Source organism: Neoarius graeffei, chromosome 14 (assembly GCF_027579695.1).
Source record: "Neoarius graeffei isolate fNeoGra1 chromosome 14, fNeoGra1.pri, whole genome shotgun sequence".
Classification (NCBI taxonomy): domain Eukaryota; kingdom Metazoa; phylum Chordata; class Actinopteri; order Siluriformes; family Ariidae; genus Neoarius; species Neoarius graeffei.
In genome coordinates, this window is record NC_083582.1 from 35253982 (window position 1) to 35272997 (window position 19016).

Here is a 19016-nt window from a genome sequence, read left to right on the forward strand (position 1 = left end):
TAGTTTACAGTTTACAGCCCAGGTTCTGTGTATTTTTTTTTCTGTGTTTTTAGTGCCCTGCATTCCACGATGGTCTAATGGTTAGAAAAGCAATTTTGGGACCAAAAGATTGCTGGTTTGATTCCCTGGAATGGCTGAAGTGCCCTTGAGCAAGGTACCTAATCCCCAACTGCTCCCCAGGCTACTCTGGGTGTGTTGTACATTGCTCTGGCAACAGTGTCTGCTAAATGTCAGTAATGTAATCTCACACTGGTGTCTATTTGTACTTTATGCCATCTTGTGTACTGTTATATGGGACTGGAGGTACTATTGTAATTCTCAAGACCACTTTTTGAAGGTCTCTGTCTCGTCTCGTAATTGACTGCATTTCTACTCTGTCTTGTCTCAGACCTCAGATATAGAAGGATTCCACGACTGTGCGTCACACCTGTACGCCGTGGCGCGTGCATCTATCGGACTCTTGAGTGCGCTCCGGACTGCACATGCCGAGTGAACTCTCGCACGTGCATTGTTAATCATGCACACCTGCACAGGATTAAGGCACATCAGCACACCTACATAAAGACTCAGAAAACATACATTCAGTGCGAAGTATTGAGTGCATTGTGACACTTTACTGAGCTATGTTTCCATAGTAGAGTTCCTGGTGTCCCGATTCCTATTCCTTGTTTCTGTTCTTCAGTGTGCCTGTGATATTCTGTTTGTGCCTCACCCAACCCTTTGCTCGTTTCCAGTTTATGATCTTGCCTGCCAATTTGGATTGTTTGCCTGTTTTCACTATTATTAATAAAACCTATTCTGCACTTACATCCATCCTCTACCAATCCCTGACAGAATACTTCACCGAACATTAGATGTAACCTGGGTGCCCACTACGTCGATCGCGATCGACCAGTCGATCTCGAAGGCAGGGATGGTAGATCTCATGATTGATATGTAAATATTAATATATTTGTTATGAAATTAAAAAAAAAATGTCGTGGTCATTTTTACATGTAAACAAATTCGCTTTTTCCCTGAAGCGAAATGTCAGCCAAGCGCTGCGTCAAAAAAAATGTTACATTAGGTTACCATGACAACCAGTAAACTGAAACTGCTGGTTTCAAAGATGCAGCGCCGTGATTTAGGAAACTTACGAAACCTCGCCTCGGAGCTGGAGATGCAAGGGGGGGCGTTTGCGCAACTTAACAGTGCGCGCTACACTGAGCAGATTGAAATTCTCCTGTCAGAGTTTGAGAAGCGATTTCAAGACTTTGCTTTGCTCGAGCCACTAGCTACATTCATGTGCCACCCATTCGGGGAAGATACTGAGGTGGATTCCCTCGCCTCAAAAGTTGCGGCACTGTTTCAGCTGAACACGTCTGCCGTGCAAGACGAGATGCTGATGCTGCAGTCTGACATCGAGTTGAAGTCCAGAGCGCATGGGCCGTTTTGGAATTTACTCACGGAGGCGAAGTACCTGAACATGTGGCAATGTGCCACCTCCTTAACCGCATTGTTCGGCTCCACTTATTTGTGCGAGTCGGCCTTTTCGCATATGAAGATCATTAAGTCTAAATACCGCTCCAGTATGTCCGACGATCATCTCGAGGCCTGCTTGAGGCTCGCTACCAGCCGCTACTGTCCGGACTATGCAGCCCTCTCTGACTCCCTCCAGTGCCGATCATCATCGGATTAAGATCTGATTTAGGGCCTACATCAGTATGCTATGTATTAATGTTGTGCTGTTGCTAAGTTCCACGGTTAAAAAAAAAAATTTTTAAAAATAAAAGAAAGAAGGAAAAATGTTTTTATATAAAATTGTTGTAAATGTCAAATCTCTGTCTAGCAGGCTATACAAAAGTCAATTGATGTGAACAAAAATGTTTTGGGGTTTACAATGCCTGTCTGGATGCATTTAACTTTTTTTTTCTAAACATAGCCCTTTTTTTTTTTACAGTGGGCTTGTTTCATGTTTACTTATTAGTAGTTTGCGGTTTATAAAAGTTAACAGTGATTTGAACAAAAATACGTTTAGGAGTACAAAGCTTATGCATTTAACATAATTTGAATGTAAATTTCAGTCATCTTTTTGTATGCATGTTTGCATATTATTAAACAAATTGCATATGAATGTTTATAAATCAAAACAAGTGTCATTATTGTTGTTATTATTATTATTATTAGTAGTAGTAGTAGTAGTAGTAGTAGCAGTACTAGTAGTCATAGTAGGCCTAGTAGTGGGAACAACCTAGTCCAAGTAGATCATATTAACATGGTCATTTTAAAAGTAGCTCGCGAATCAAAATATTGTGGGCACCCCTGATGTAGCAGAATTGTTCCAGTATTCCTTGCCACTTCTGATTTTTTGTATCTCAGCCCCTAGCCTGTTTTTTTCTGGCAGCATTTTGGAATGGAAGCCTCAGCACCATACAATGGAGTATATCATCCTAAGGGATTCAGCTTGCAGTGTGGAATTTTCTATGTGGACCTAGAAGAGCCAAAGCCTCCAGAGCCTATCTGGGTAAGCTTCATGCTCACTTGGCTTACTGGACGAGCATGACAATGGGCAGATTACCTCATTAAAGTAGAGCACCCGTGCCTTCAGAGCTCACAGACTTTTCTAGATACGATCCAGTTTTTATATTAGTCATTAGAGAAGGAGGACCCCCATGAAATTTTTTGGGAGGGGGCTACCACATCTGAGGACAACGCAGTAGCAGCAGAGGAGGCTGTTGCCCCAGAGCTCCCTCTGGTGGCTGATGCAGTGACAGCAGAGGAGACAGCTGCCCTGAGCTCCTCCTAGAGGCCGTTGTTCCAGAGCCAATCCCACAGCCTGTTCCACAGTCAATCCCAGAGCCGGTGCCTGAACCAGAGCCAGAGCTAGAACCAGTGCAACTGTCAGCTCCAGAGCCAGTACCAGAGTTGGAGCCCATGCCAGCACCAGAATCAGAGCCAGAACCAGTGCCGGCGCTTGAGTCAGTGCCAGTGTCGGAGCCAGTGCCTGTGCCAGTGCCAGACTCGGAACCAGTGCCAGCACCAGCGTTGGATCCAGCACCTGAGCCACTGTCAAGTCAAGTCAAGTTTATTTTTTATAGCACTTTTAACAACAGACATTGTCGCAAAGCAGCTTTACAGAATTTTCATGATTTTAAACATGAGCTAATTTTATCCCTAAGATAAGATAAGATAAGCCTTTATTGTCTCCAAAATGGAGAAATTCATCTTGGGCAAACGAGAGTCTGACATGAATACATATAAAATCAAAAAACACATTTACACACTACAAAAAAAAAAAAACACTCACCCATACATAGACATACAATCAAAAACACATTTACACACTACAAAAAAAAAGAGCAATCCTGTGGCAATGGTGGCAAGGAAAAACTCCCTCAGACGACATGAGGAAGAAACCTCAAGAGGAACCAGACTCAAAAGGGAACCCATCCTCATTTGGGTGATAACACACAACATGATTATAACATTTTTAACAGTTTTTACATGAAATCTGTTTTGTTGAAGTTATAAACTGTTCATTGATGGAAACTTGAGTGCAGAACTATTCATGACAACTGCAGTCCTAAAGTTAGCAAGTCAACTCCTACCTCTCCAGTAGGACACAATATATCACCATCAAGGACTTCACCTCAACCCCAGCTCCAGTCAACCACGGCGTGCCTCAAGGTTCAGTGCTCGGCCCCCTGCTGTTCACCATTTACATGCTTCCTCTTGGTCAGATCATCCGCCAACATGGAGTCAGTTTTCACTGCTATGCTGATGATACCCAACTGTACATCAGCACCAAACCATCTGCTCATCTCCCTCCCCTACCACTTGTCCACTGCTTGCATGAAATAAAGACATGGATGGCCGCTAACTTACTGAAATTAAATAACAACAAAACAGAACTCATGGTGGTGGCCCCCCCATCACTTTCCAAAGAAGTCAGTGACATCCTGCTTAATGTGGATGGCTGTACCATCAGGCCTTCAACAGAAGTGCGAAACTTGGGTGTTATCTTTGACTGCACACTCTCATTCCAGGCCCACATCAATAACACCACCAAATCCGCTTTCTTCCACCTCAAGAACATCTGCAGACTCCGTCCTTCATTATCCCACTCTGTTGCAGAAACTCTTATCCATGCCTTCATTACCTCACGTCTGGACTACTGTAATGGTGTCCTTTATGGCCTGCCCACTAAAGCCCTGGACCGATTACAGCACATACAAAACTCAGCTGCCAGGGTTCTTACACACACGAAGCGGTGGCAACACATTACCCCAACACTCAAGCAGCTCCACTGGCTCCCAGTGAAGTCTCGCATCACATACAAGATCCTACTCCTCACATACAAGTCACTCCATAATCTTGCTCCTCTGTACCTCTCTGACCTTCTCCAGCCCTACTCCCAATCAAGGTCCCTGAGGTCCTCTGGCAAGGACCAACTTGTCATCCCACGCTCCAGGCTACTGACCTTTGGTGACAGAGCCTTTTGTGTTGCTGCTCCCACCCTCTGGAACAATCTACCTCTCTGCATCCGCCAAGCCCCCACTCTGGCTATGTTCAAAAAGCATCTCAAGTCACATCTCTTCACTGAGGCCTATGGTCCTTAACCCTTCCCTCTCCCCCCATACCCAATTCCTTGACTTATCTCCTTTTTTGTAAAGCGACCTTGGGTTCCATGAAAGGCGCTATATAAAACTAAGTTATTATTATTATTATTATTATTATTATTATTATTAACTGTAGTCCTCAGCCATAAAAGCATTACTGTAAGTGTCCAGAGCATCTTCCAAGTGTGATTTTCAACTGTCCATATGGGGCCGTCCTCCAGAGAAGCGATGTGATGAGACTCCAACCAGACATAGGGCATCAGGATGGATCAGGCAGGTCAGAGGAGGAGAAGAGGTCAACATCTTGATCTCAGGATTGACATGTAACTCAGAGGGACAGACGGGGGGGAGACACAGGTTGTTAGGTATGCCCAATGTCACCAGATGAGTAAGAACAGTATACATTTTGCACTGAGTGCAGGCAGGGACTCTGGCAAAACTAACTATGACAGCATAACTAAAAGGGGAGAGCCAGAAGGTAACACAGGCATGAGGGCACCCCGGGACATAAAGCAGCCAGCCACTACACCAACAACAAACTTGAATGAGCAAGTGAGTGGGGGACTGACAGCATCCATACATCCCAGCTTACCAAAACTCTCTATGTCTGAGGACCCTCCAGATCTACTCCTTTAACTAATAAAATTAACAAAAGGCCTGACTAAACAGATATGTTTTCAGCTTAGACTTAAATGCTGAGACTGTGTCTGAATCCTGAACACTACTTGGAAGGCTGCTCCATAACTCTAGGGCTTTGTAAGAAAAGGCTCTGACCCCTGATGTAGCCTTCACTATATGAGGTACCAGCAGATAGTCTGCACCTTTTGATCTAAGTAGGTGTGGCAGGTCATAAAGGACCAGAAGTTTGCTCAGGTACTGTGGTGTGCGACCATTCAGTGCTTTAAAGGTCGATAGTAGTATTTTATAAACAATACGAAATTTGATTGGGAGCCAATGCAATGTGAATAAGATCGGTGATGTGGTCATATTTTCTAGTTCTAGTAAGGACTCTTGCTGCTGCATTTTGAACTAATTGGAGCTTGTTTATACACTTATTGGAACATCTAGACAGTAAGGCATTACAATAATCCAACCTGGAGGTAAAAAAAAAAAGCATGAACTAGTTTTTTCTGTGTCATGTAGTGACATTAAATTTCTTATCTTAGCAATATTTCTGAGATGAAAGAAAGCTATCCACGTAATGTTATCGATATGAGTTTCAAATGAAAGACTGGGGTCAATAATCACCCCGAGGTCTTTTACCGCTGCACGTGAAGAAACTAAAAGACCATCCAGAGTTACTATGTAATCAGAAAACTTACTTGTAGCTGCATGTGGTCCTAGTACAAGTATGGGTACTTCAGTCTTGTCAGAGTTAAGCAGAAGGAAGTTAATAAGCATCCAGTGTCTAATGTCCTTTACATATTCCTCAATTCTATTAAGCTGGTGTCTCTCATCTGGTTTTGCAGAAACATACAACTGTGTGTCATCAGCATAACAGTGGAAACTAATACCATGCTTATGAATAATATCATCCAGAGGTAACATATATCAAGAAAAAAGCAGTGGACCCAAGAGAGAACCTTGTGGAACATCAAACTTTACTTCAGTATGTCTAGAAAAATCACCATTCACATCAACGTACTAATAGCAATCAGTTAAATAAGAGCTGAGCCAGGAGAGGGCTATTCCCTTAACTCCCACAACATTTTCTAGTCTATCCGGAAGAATGGAATGATCAGTGGTATCAAATGCTGTACTAAGGTCAAGCAACACAAGCATCAAGACACAGTCCTGATCAGATGCCAATAATAGGTCATTTACTACTTTCACCAGTGCTGTCTCTGTGCTATGATGAGGTCTAAATCCTGACTGATACATTTCATGGATGTTATTCAGATGTAAATATGAGCATAACTGCTGTGCCACAGCTTTTTCTAGGATCTTGGAAATAAGGGGGAGGTTTGATATTGGCCGATAATTGGACAGCTGACAGGGATTGAGGTCAGGTTTTTTAATCAGGGGTTTGATAACTGCTAGTTTAAAGGATTTGGGTCCACAGCTGATCCTAAGAGAATAATGTATTATTTTTAGAAGTGGTTTGATTACTTCAGGTATTATCTGTTTGAATAGATGTGTAGGTAAGGGATATAGTATACAAGTTGAGGATTTTGATGCGGAGATTAATGAAAGTAATTTCTCTAAGGGGAGTAAAACATTATAATTGCTGATCTGATACAGTTATATTGTTAACTACAATTGTTAAATTGGCTGACCTTAAATTAGTAGTTTTAATTTTTTGTCAGATATTTTCAATTTTGTCATTGAAAAATTCATGAAGTTGTTGCTAATCCATACTGCAGGTGTGAAGTTTTGCACTCTTCGTGTGTTGTAGCAATTGGTCTCTGGCGATGCCAGATTAACGAGGGACACCACGTGAAGGTTTGCTACTTGTCCCCTGAAGAGTGCAAAACTTCAGGGGTGGTAAAATGATAGACCCTCGGCCCCGACCATGGCTTCCTTTAAAGTCTGCACCTTCAATGCAGAAGGAATGTCCCAAGACAAATCAGTCCTCCTGTTGCAAATGGACGTGGATTTTTTGTGCCTCCAAGAGACCCACAAAAATGCCACAGCCCCTAACATCCCAGGAATGGCTTTGATAATCCACTGCCCTAGCCAGACTCACGGAAGTGCTATCTACGCTTGGGATTCATCCATCATTTCCCAGAGCAAGGATTGCACATTGAATGGGATCGAAATACTTCGCATGGAAACTGAGAAAGTCGCCTTAATCTCGGTGTATAAGCCACCACCGATCCCGTTTGAATGGCCCGCTAATTTTGACTTTGGAAATAAGGTTTTATTGGTTATTGGGGATTTCAATAGCCATAATACCTTACGGGGCTACGACCATAATAACAATGATGGTGAAGCAGTTGAGGAATGGGCCCTAAACAACAACTTGACGCTACTCCACAGTGCAAAGGATAAACCATCTTTCTCTAGCACTAGATGGAAATGAGGGTACAACCTAGACCTCGTCTTTGTATCCTCGCAACATTGTCACAACTTTGAAAAATCAGTTATGAGCCCCATACCAAAATCACAACACAGACCAATCTTGGTCGAAGCTAAGCCCGTTTTATGACCAAGGGTTACCACCAAGCCCATGCCACGCTTCAACTTCCGTAAAGCAAACTGGGACAACTTCACTGCAGAGTTAGATGAAAGTGTTGCTGCTATACCACCAGCATCGCAGCACTATGAAAATTTTCAGAAGCTTGTACGGGATTGTGCTAAGTGCAACATTCCCAGAGGATGTAGGAAAGAATACATCCCAGGTCTAAACACTGAAAGCAGAGTAGTCTTTGATGAGTACGTGCGTGCATATAATGCAGATCCATTCGCAGAGAATACGATAGAACTGGGCAAAGTCCTCATCGCACTTGTTAGTGATGAGAGAAAGGTGCTATGGAAAGAAACCATAACCAGCATGGACTTAACTCACAATAGCAAGAAAGCGCGGAACACGATTAGGAAACATGATTGCAACAAGGAGCTGCCAAGACGATCTGCTGCGGTGACACCAAACCAAGTTGCGAACCAGCTGTTGATGAATGGAAAACCCATCAACAAAGAAAGAGGATGTCTACAGAAGATGAAAAATGAAATGGCACGTGTCATGAACACCTGTGACTACCAATTCGAACCATTCACAATTGAAGAAGTAAATGCAGCTATAAAACAACTAAAGCCAGGAAAAGCTGCAGGACTTGATGGAATCCCTCCGGAGACTGTTCAGCACTTTGGGGGACGAACCAGGAATTGGCTTGTAAGCTTCTTCAACTCGTGTGCGACATCCTACACCATTTCCAAGATATGGCGAAAATCGAGGGTTGTTGCTCTTCTGAAACCAGAGAAAGAGCCCGAAGATCCTAAGAGTTATCGCCCAATCTCACTCTTGTGTGTACTCTATAAAGTATATGAGAGATTGTTATTGAAGCGAATAGCACCCTCGGTTGAATATCAACTAATCCCCGAACAAGCAGGGTTTCGACAAGGTAAATTGTGCTGCGGGCAGGTTCTAAATCTCACACAGTACATCGAAGATGGCTTCGAGGCTAAGAAGATCACTGGCGCTGTGTTTGTGGACCTGTCCACAGCTTACAACACGGTGAACCATAGGTCATTGCTCATGAAGTTAGCCAAGACAGTAAGCAACATCCCAACTGTCCGAATCATAGAGTCTTTGTTGACAAACAGAAGATTCTTTGTCGAAATGGATGGAAGGAAGAGCCGCTGGAGGAGCCAAAAGAACGGCCTACCACAGGGCTCTGTCCTATTCCCGATATTATTTAATATTTACACGAACGATCAGCCAGTCTTCAACAATGTCAGAAGATTTCTGTATGCTGACGATTTGTGTCTAGCGACACAATCTGATAGTTTCAAGACTACCCAACAAAGGCTAACTGAAGCACTTGAGGCACTGACCAAATATTATACAAAATGGTCCCTGAATGCAAACCCAGGAAAGACTCAAGTTTGCACTTTCCACCTGAATAACAAGGAATCCAAGACCACCCTGGATATCAGATGGAACGGCAAGCTGCTTAAGAACACCAAGCACCCCGTTTACTTAGGAGTGACCTTGGACAGGACACTGTCGTTCAAGGAACACATCCTTAAGTTAAAGAAGAAGATCTCCAGCAGAAACAACTTGCTGGCCAAACTGGGAAACTCTAACTGGGGAGCCAACGCCAACACCATCCGAACAACAGTTTTAGCACTGTGCTATTCAGTTGCTGAATACTGCGCTCCCGTTTGGGCTAGGTCTGCACACGCCAACAAAGTAGACCCCTCACTGAATAGTGCATGCCGCACTATAACAGGAACCATGCGTGCGACCCCACTGCCAAGCTTGTATAGGCTGTCGGGCATTGCACCGCCCAACGTACGATGAGAAGCTCTGTCTCGTGCAGAGCGGTTCAAGAAGGCCAACGATGAGCGCCATCCACTTCACCAGCACCAGGAAGTACCTCGCCATCTTGCCTCGCACAAGAGCTTCATCACCGTTGAACCTCTCGACCCTGCTCAGACATCAAATTTCCATCTTGAAAGATGGAAAGACCTAGATGACGCCGATCTCAACGCAGTGCTTCCTGAACATCAAGAGCAGTTGCCAACAGGAAGCTCTCTCAGTTGCAAGGACTGGGTGACATTGAACCGGGCAAGGAGTAAAGTGGGTAAAACGAAGAAGAACCTGGCACGTTGGGGTATTGCGACAGATGCAAGATGTCCCTGCGGCGAAGAACAGACGATGGACCACATCTTACGGGACTGTCCACTAGGTCCTCACTGCTCTGATGTGGCCCTAAGAGAAGTCACAGACACAGCCATCTCCTGGATAAAGCACTATTGTGACAAGATATGATGATGACTGCAGGTGTGCATGTCTCTATAGCAGTCTTATTCCTGGTTAATTTTGTTACAGTATTAAATAGGAATCTATGATTATTTTTGTTATCTTCTATTAGGGAGGAGAGATATGTTGATCTAGCAGCACTAAGAGCTTTTCTATACTTCAGGAAGCTCTCCTTCCAAGCTAATTTGAACGCTACCAATTTTGTTTGATGCCATTTATGTCTCAATTTTCAAGTGGTCTGTTTTAAAGTGCGAGTGTTATCATTATACCAGGGTACTAATTTTTTTCTCTCTGATCATTTTCCTTTTAAGAGGAGCTACTTTATCTACAGTATAGTGGAACACTGACTCTCAGCATTCAGTTGCCTGATCAAGTTCTGCGGGGGCTGACAGTGATCCAATCAAAGTTGATAACTCTGGGAGATCATTTATAAAACTCTGTGCAGTAGTTGATGTGAATGTATGTTTAATACAGTAGTGTGGTGAGGTGCATATATTATTACTTAAACATATTTTGAATGAGATGAGATAATGATCTGAGATAACTTCAGACTGTGGAAGTGTGACTGTATTTTCTATGTTTAACCCGAATGTTAGTATTAGATTGAGAGTGTGACCACCATTATGGGTCAGTCCTATGACACTCTGATTAATCCCTACTGAATCTAAAATGGACACAAACACTGTTTTCAAAGGGTCTTCTGGGTTATTGAAGTCAATATTAAAATCTCTGACAGCTAAAGCTTTGTCTAAGGAAATATCCAGGTCTAAGATAAAATCTGCAAATTCAGAAAGAAACTCAAGAAATATAATCAAGAAATTCAGAAATATGGCCCTGGGGGCCTGGAAATGATCACAGAATTAACCGGGTAGACTTATTTTCCGAGGCTACCAAGGGCGGGTGGTGCATAAGGGCGATTGGGCGACGCACTGTTTGTTTGTTTTTTAAACAAACTTTCACCAGTGCTGCTCTAGGCAGTTTTAATCTGTCTCTGGGTATCATTGTCCAATCAGGGTGGTCTTGCTTCTAGAGTACCGCCCCTTTTGGGGTGATTTCAGTCACGTTGAAAATCGCCCAAGAGTTCACTGATAGAGTCCCATGTTAATATATATTTTTTTCTCCTAACTGACACTTCAATGCAATCTCTATGGGTTCCGGGGGGGCTTGCCCTAACGTGCTTACGTCACTGCTAAGCGCAGCAAAGTTGTGTTCGATCCGCTCAGTTTCTGAGGTGAGATGGATGTGGAAAGCAATTCAGTGCGGTCCTTAAAAGAAGTTCCATTTAGTCAGCGATCAAATTGAGCTAAATTGGCAACAAAACAAGCTGGACCCCCTCGACCAAATCTAAACATAAAACAAATTTCGACAAGGGGGGGGGGGGGGGGGGGGGGAATCATATATTTGAGGTTTTTCTTCAACATGGTACCAGCGCAAATCCTGGCTAGCTGGCTGAAAGGACGCCTCAGCGGTTTTCTGCTACCCCTGCTTACTTTTCCACCCTGGAGGTGGCTCCACGGACAACACTGCTTGGACTGTCACTGGAGTTTCGGACATGCATCATTTGTCAGAGAAAATAAAAAAACGAGTCATCAAAGATTCACATGGGCAGCTGCCTGAAATTTTCGGCTTTTGGGAGAGTGAACATCGCTACACAACTGGATGAGGGCTACAGGCTAGCAGTTCGCCACCACAACGATGAGGTGAGCAAGAACAGGCACATATTAAACCGGCTCATCCAATGCGTGAAATTTTGTGGAGTGTTCGAGTTAGCTCTACGAGGCAAAGATGAAACTGAGGGCTCCAGTCACCGTAGTGTTTTTCTGGGTTTGGTTGACTTCGTGGCTGAACTTGATGAGCATCTGAAAAATGCTACCGTCTTCAAAGGAACATCAAACACAGTTCAAAATGAGCTACTAGAGTGTATGCTAGCTGTCGTGAGGGAACGTATTTTGGAGGAGGTGAAGTTTGCTAAGTATGTAGCCATTCAAGCAGACGAGACCACAGATGTGTCTACACAGACTCAACTGGTGCTTGTGCTGACGTACATGATCGACAGCAACCATTCGGTGCAGGAGCATTTTTTTGAATTTATCCCCATCACCAGCACAACTTCGGACTCAATCGCCACTGCCCTCTTGGAAAGACTTAACAGTATTCTCCCCAGCGACGATGATAAACAAAAACTCATTGCACAAGCTTATGACGGAGCCAGTGTAATGAGGGGACATAAAGCTGGAGTGCAGCTAAAGGTGCGTGAGCATTTTGAGAATGCATACTATGTGCATTGCTATGCACACGAGTTGAACTTGATAATGGAACAAACCATGTCTCACATCACGCCCGTCGGTATTTTCTTTTCCAATCTGACCGGAATTGCGTCTTTTTTCTCCCGGTCACCTAAGCGGACCAGCATCCTTGACCGGATTGTGGCGCGTAGGCTGCCCAGAGCTTCATCCACAAGATGGAACTTCAATAGCAGAATTGTCAACACTGTGTACGAAAACCGAGATGACCTCTTAGAGTGTTTTGAATTCATCAGGACTTCAGGATCATTTGACACGTCTTCAGTGAGAGAGGCATCTGGCTACATGAGAATGTTGCAGGATAGTGATTTCAATTTTTTCCTCTGGCTATACCATAAAATCATGCCTTACGTCAACATCCTGTACCAGCAGCTCCAGAAGAGAGACATTGATACAGTCTTCATCAGACATGCCCTCCAGAACTTCTCAACCAGTGTGCAGGCTATTAGGTAAGATAAAACATTTTTGTCAATACAAAGCTTTGTCATGAGGAAATACTAAAGCTATAGTCTAGGTTATTTGTGTTTTAAATAGATATTGTGTTTGATTTGCTTCTCATCTCATCTCATTATCTCTAGCCGCTTTATCCTTCTACAGGGTCGCAGGCAAGCTGGAGCCTATCCCAGCTGACTACGGGCGAAAGGCGGGGTACACCCTGGACAAGTCGCCAGGTCATCACAGGGCTGACACATAGACACAGACAACCATTCACACTCACATTCACACCTACGGTCAATTTAGAGTCACCAGTTAACCTAACCTGCATGTCTTTGGACTGTGGGGGAAACCGGAGCACCCGGAGGAAACCCACGCGGACACGGGGAGAACATGCAAACTCCACACAGAAAGGCCCTCGCCGGACCCGGGGTTCGAACCCAGGACCTTCTTGCTGTGAGGCGACAGCGCTAACCACTACACCACCGTGCCGCCCGATTTGCTTCTCATTTATAAAAAATCAAAACAACCCAACTAGAGCTTGATTGTTAATTATTTTACTATTTTATTTACAGAAATACTTTTTTTTTTTTTTGCACCTGAACTGTTTGTATTCAGTAAGATATAGCCTAACAAACACTTTGTTGGTCTACCTGCCCTCAGGGACTCTCAGCTGCCACCGGAAGAAGCAACAGGAGTCACAAGACTGAGGACAGCTTTGGGAGAGGAAGAGAAGCAGAGGCTGTCAAAAGAGATCTGCGACACCATCCTGGATCACACCAAAGAAAGGTTCTCCTTCACCAACCATCTAGTGAGTGCCACCTTACTACAACGAGAGATGTTTGAAAGGTACCACCATTCATTCCCTGATGAAGCTCTTAATACCACTGTGAAGGCCTACCCTATGTTGAACAAAGCAAAGCTCAAGACAGAATTATCTCACATCTATGAGAATCCTGAATTCAAGCACTGTTGCGGTGGATTGGCTCTGTACCAGATTCTCATGGGATACAAACTTCAGGAGACCTTCTCTGAGACCGTAGCACTGTTGAACATTCACATCACTACTCCCATGGCAACAGCTGAAGCTGAGAGATGTTTCTCAACCTTAAAAAGAATTAAAACATTCCTGCGAAATTCAATGGGCCAGGAACGTCTGAATGCTCTAGCCATGCTGCCTATGGAGAGGGACTTAGTCCTTAGTATGCATGATTTCAATGAGAGAGTTATTGATCGCTTTGCTGCATTGAAAGAGAGACGAGCAAAATTTCAGTACAAGTAATGTAATAGCCTACAACTCTTCAATCCTCCTCCCCCCACTCACTCACTCACTCACTCACTCACTCACTCACTCACACACACACACAGTCACAGAATCAGTTCACTTTTGATGTTTTCAATGTGCATTTTTATATTTGCCACACTGCTCTGAGAGTTAGCACTTTGGTTATATCCTTGGTAAATACCAGTAATTGCAAGACCTAAAGATCCACTCATCTATTTATTCAACTGCTATTGTTATGTTAGCCAACTATTTACAATGTTTTGTTACAGTAAGTGCACTTTCCTGTTGTCCTTAAGTTGCACAGTCTGTAAAATTCTTGCTGGTCATGGAGTTTGAAGTACAAAATCTATTTACAGAACATTCTGTAGAACAGTACTTTCCAGATTGGCAAATAAATATGTATTTTTTTAAAAATATGGTTTCCTTTCTTATTTAGTCGTTGAACATAATATCATTCTTGGCTATTTCACATCATACAATATTGAAATAATGTGAATAGTGATTGGAATTGGTCATTGTGGAGCCAAACTATTCTTCGATTGTGAATGTTGTTTGCAACTTTACACCACAGCCTATTGAGGTATTTCACTCATGTGACCAAGTCATGTGATGCTGCCATTTTGGACAGCACGGCTCGAATCAGTTTGAACGCGAGGAAGGCGACAAATGAAAAACATAAAAGAAAAAGGAGCGAGATGCAGAAAACACCTTCACTATCCAGCGACGTAGGGCATTTACAGGGCGAGTAGAGGGAGAGGTATTTGCAAAAATTGAGGTTAGCAGGCTTAGAGAACGACATTTACCTGCTTCGGCCCACATGATCTGTATACCTATGTCGTTAAAAACCCATCGCCATACACAGGTATTGATCTGAAAGCGTATACGAGTTTGGATGCCTACAAATATTTTGTGTCAGGCTGGGTAACATGCCTACATCAGCGGGTCGTCCCTGGAGCCGGTGGTCGCCATCTTATTACAGCTAAGGTTTGTTCACATTTTCATTTACTTTCGGTCCTCAGGATAAACAAAATGTTATTAAATGTCATTGAAATAACTTCTTAGTCTGTTGAGACATGGCCCGTTATAAATTTGCTGTTACCAGGCAATGACTAAGAACTGTATTATTAGGGTCGGTGTAGTTGTAGCAGTGTATTAGCAACTAGCTGTTAGCACTAGCTAATGTCAACAACATCATAGCTGGTATGTTACTGTAGCAATGTTTACATTCAGTCATTTGGATGACTGTTAAAACCTTTCAGTCTCAAGTTTTTCCTTGACTGGATTTACTAGTTTACTGAGCTAGCGCGCTTGGGCAAGCTGGGAGCTAGCGCGCGCGCCGGCGCCCGAGCGCGCTAGCTCAGTAAACTAGTAAATCCAGTAAAGGAAAAACTTGAGACTGAAAGGTTTTAACAGTCATCCAAATGACTGAACATAAACATTGCTACAGTAACATACCAGCTACTGTTGTTGACATTAGCTAGCTTGACGTTCAAAATGGCGGACACCGGGGCGTCACATGACCCTGTGACGTCAGGTGAAATACCTCAATAGCTTAGGTAGCTACAGGGAAAAGATTTCTGTAATGTGCTGCTATCTAGTGGACAGAAGTGGCATGGAACTGTGATATCCAGAGAGAAAACAAAAAAAAGAGTCAATAATGTCTGGCTACCTATAATGTACCGTACCTGTTGAATGAGTCACCTTATGACATTATTGGATAATTTGCCCCTCCTGAGAAAATTTTCAGGACCCGACACTGAAGGCTACATACATTATATTAGTATGAAGAACTCCAAATGTATTAAATTTATAACCAGGTTTTTGTGTTACACCTAGATAAATAACCGCAACACCGCCTCCTCTACCAGTTAGACAAGGCTGGTGTATATAACTATCCAGGAGGACTAGCTTCATTTAATGCTATATATTCATTTGGCTTAATCCATGTTTCTGTTAAACACAGTAACACTCCTGATCAGTAATAAGTTCATTAACAATTAGCACTTTATACAACCCCGATTCCAAAAAAGTTGGGACAAAGTACAAATTGTAAATAAAAATGGAATGCAATAATTTACAAATCTCAAAAACTGATATTGTATTCACAATAGAACATAGACAACATATCAAATGTCGAAAGTGAGACATTTTGAAATTTCTTGCCAGATATTGGCTCATTTGAAATTTCATGACAGCAATACATCTCAAAAAAGTTGGGACAGGGGCAATGAGAGGCTGGAAAAGTTAAAGGTACAAAAAAGGAACAGCTGGAGGACCAAATTGCAACTCATTAGGTCAATTGGCAATAGGTCATTAACATGACTGGGTGTAAAAAGAGCATCTTGGAGTGGCAGTGGCTCTCAGAAGTAAAGATGGGAAGAGGATCACCAATCCCCCTAATTCTGTGCCGACAAATAGTGGAGCAATATCAGAAAGGAGTTTGACAGTGTAAAATTGCAGAGAGTTTGAACATATCATCATCTACAGTCAGAAGTGGAAAAACCCGGGTGCAGAAAGTAAAAACCCTGCCACATTTTTGCTCCAGCCAATTCAATGAACCAGCTGATCCTAATTACCACATCCCCTAAGCCAGGTTGATGAGCTAATTGGTGAAATCACCTGTGTTGAGAGCACAGGCAGAAAGAAAACCTAAGCAGGACTTTTACTTTGTCAATCCAGTTTTTCCACCTCTGTCTACAGTGCATAATATCATCAAAAGATTCAGAGAATGTGGAAGAATCTCTGTGCGTAAGGGTCAAGGCCGGAAAACCATACTGGGTGCCCGTGATCTTCGGGCCCTTAGACGGCACTGCATCACATACAGGCATGCTTCTGTATTGGAAATCACAAAATGGGCTCAGGAATATTTCCAGAGAACATTATCTGTGAACACAATTCACCGTGCCATCCGCCGTTGCCAGCTAAAACTCTATAGTTCAAAGAAGAAGCCGCATCTAAACATGATCCAGAAGCGCAGACGTCTTCTCTGGGCCAAGGCTCATTTAAAATGGACTGTGACAAAGTGGAAAACTGTTCTGTGGTCAGACGAATCAAAATTTGAAGTTCTTTATGGAAATCAGGGACGCCGTGTCATTCGGACTAAAGAGGAGAAGGACGACCCAAGTTGTTATCAGCGCTTAGTTCAGAAGCCTGCATCTCTGATGGTATGGGGTTGCATTAGTGCGTGTGGCATGGGCAGCTTACACATCTGGAAAGACACCATCAATGCTGAAAGGTATATCCAGGTTCTAGAGCAACATATGCTCCCATCCAGATGACGTCTCTTTCAGGGAAGACCTTGCATTTTCCAACATGACAATGCCAAACCACATACTGCATCAATTACAGCATCATGGCTGCGTAGAAGAAGGGTCCGGGTACTGAACTGGCCAGCCTGCAGTCCAGATCTTTCACCCATAGAAAACATTTGGCGCATCATAAAACGGAAGATACGACAAAAAAGACCTAAGACAGTTGAGCATCTAGAATCCTACATTAGACAAGAATGGGTTAACATTCCTATCCCTAAACTTGAGCAACTTGTCTCCTCAGTCCCCAGACATTTACAGACTGTTGTAAAGAGAAAAGGGGATGTCTCACAGTGGTAAACATGGCCTTGTCCCAACTTTTTTGAGATGTGTTGTTGTCATGAAATTTAAAATCACCTAATTTTTCTCTTTAAATGATACATTTTCTCAGTTTAAACATTTGATATGTCATCTATGTTCTATTCTGAATAAAATATGGAATTTTGAAACTTCCACATCATTGCATTCCGTTTTTATTTACAATTTGTACTTTGTCCCAACTTTTTTGGAATTGGGGTTGTATGTAAAACCACACTCACAACCCATTGTACATGCTACTACGGTCGGTCTATGGTAAAAAATTTGGCAAAACCGTGCTTGAGACTTGTGCAACACTTGTGTGTGTTCAGCACCGTAGAATGTCGCAGACTGACCGTGGAGACTTTTGGTCCTGCACATGCAAATTCGATGGCTCTTGTGAAAAATCAAGAATGCATACATTACGTACAGGACCCATACTCTTTTTGTACACCTGAACCAAGTCAGCAGCATGGCTAGTAGGGGCTTTTTGCGATGACAGTATGACACACGAGTGACATGCCTCAGAAGCACTACACGAGTATTCCACACTTGCTATTTGTGTGGCCCCCAAGACAGAAGCACATCTCACTTTCTACCCCTATGTGTGGTGTACACGCAGTGCACATGACCCGCACGCGATACGAGGGGCAAGACTCTGGGTATATACATATATTGGGGGAGGAACCAAGATCATGTAGCATGTGGCATTGTAGAAAGGAAGAAGATGGCTGTCACGATACCACCACAACGACTGAGAGAGTTGGACCTTTATAGGCAGATGATAGAAGCTGAGGAGCAGCATGAAGCGATATTAGCTTTGCTAATACAGGAACACCAATGTCAGAACGCAAGGTGGCAGAGGCGGTGGTGGGTACGCCCATGGATTGAACGGCGGAGGCTCTTTGGACAATATCACACCCTGTTCCAAGAGCTGGAGAGAGAGTCACGAGGAGACTTTCTGTCATACATGCGGATGCCTTCTGACTAGTTTGCACAGCTCTTGTTGCATGTGACATCCCACATTACCAAGTGTCCAAGAAGCCGCCGTCCACTTGAGCCCGGACTGAAACTGGCTATTACCATCCAATTCCTGGCTACAGGGAATAGTTACAAGTCCCTCGAGTTTTCCTTCTGTGTGGCGGCCAACACCATTTGCCTGTTTGTGCCTGAGGTGTGCAGTGCTATATACAAGGAATACAGAGATGAACTATTTGTTGTTCCTGAGACCGCAAACAGATGGTGTGAGGTAGCAGCCAGGTTTTCCACATGCTGGAACTACCACTATTGTGTAGGAGCCATTGATGGAAAGCACATCACTATTAAGAAGCCCAAGAAGAGTGGGTCCGTGTACTACAATTACAA